Below are 1383 nucleotides of genomic sequence, written 5' to 3' on the forward strand. Positions count from 1 at the left end.
TCCCTCCCTTCCCCACTGTACTGCATCCTTGTCCTGTAAGTAAAATTGCAAGTTGCAATATTACTTTGACTTCTGCTTTCAAGTGATTTTTAACAACAACAGTTTAAATGCTTTTTCCTTATTATCTTAAAGCTCAGTCACCTTATTTTGCCTGCTAAGTACTGTGTCAATTATAACAACTTAATTAACAGCTGAATGCAAGGAACTGCCAAGAGCCAAGAGTTGGAAAATAATATATTTGCAGTGGTCAACAGTAAGGTATTTTACTCTTGACCATTGTAATAACTGAAGAAGCACTAGTCTTTATGGTATTGATATAATATTGTTATAATCTCTAGCTAAGAATAACAGTTAGGAAAACTTTCTTCATGCTGTAAGCGGGGGGGGAGAAGAGGGGGTGAGAGATCGTGCCATTGATGCTAACAAAATTTAAACACATTTAAACTTTTTTTTTTTTTTTTTTTTAACATAACTTCTTTTTTAAACACTATCAACTGAATTTCACCCTAATTATTTTCATATTCGTTGTGATCATACTGCTACCTACCGCAACATTCACAGGAGGTCAACTACATCATTTCAGCTCCAGTAAGGATATCCTTCAAAACTTTTGGACAACTCCTCATGTTACACAGTCTCTTTACACATGCAAAGGGATCAGGCTTTTTTTGGCATTCTGATAAGTTATGTGCCTGTTTGGTGAAGGACTCCCTCAAGCTCATAGATGCTAGGGTCAGAGGGAACTTTAAAATGGATCATAGAGTCTGAGCCCCTGCTCATGGCATGAACTCATGTGACCACAGCCAGATGCTTGTCCAGTCTCTTCTTGAAGACCCCCAAGATAGGGGGGGAGTACCACCTCCCTTGGAAGCCCATTCCAGATTCTGGCCACCTTACTGTGAAGAAGTTCTTTCTGATGTCCAACTTAAATCTACTCTCTATTAGCTTGTGGCTGTTGTTTCTGGTTATTTCAAGGGGTGCTCTGGTAAACAGAGCATCCCCTATTCCCTGCTCCCCCTCCCCTCCCCAGGTGAATTCATACACTGACACAAGATCCCCACTTCGCCTTCTCTTTCAGAGGCTGAAAAGGTCCAAATCCCTCAGCCGTTCCTCATAAGGCCTTCCCTGTAGGCCTCTAACCACATGAGTGGCCCTCCTCTGGACCCCCTCCAGCTGCAGTCTGACCAGTGCTGCATAGAAGGGTAGCATCACCTCCCTGGATCTGTTCATGATGCAGCTATTAATGCATGACAAAGTGCAGTTAACTAATTACTTCATCACACAGCCGACTCGTATTCATCTTGCAGTCAACAACAACTCCGAGATCTCTTTCTACTGCTGAGGTCATCCCCCAGCCTATGGGTGTGCTGGTGATTCCCTCTC

The 1383-nt window shown here is 42.6% G+C and overlaps 1 protein-coding gene across 2 annotated transcripts in view; it reads right to left on the reverse strand.

Annotated features, from left to right (window-relative positions):
• EFNA5 (ephrin A5) overlaps nt 1-1383 on the reverse strand; it is a 294974-nt gene that overhangs the window by 195004 nt on the left and 98587 nt on the right. The gene's annotated exons all lie outside the window — the stretch shown is intronic.

This window comes from Gavialis gangeticus, unplaced genomic scaffold (assembly GCF_001723915.1).
Source record: "Gavialis gangeticus isolate Ggan-Ray unplaced genomic scaffold, GavGan_comp1, whole genome shotgun sequence".
Taxonomy (NCBI): Eukaryota; Metazoa; Chordata; order Crocodylia; family Gavialidae; genus Gavialis; species Gavialis gangeticus.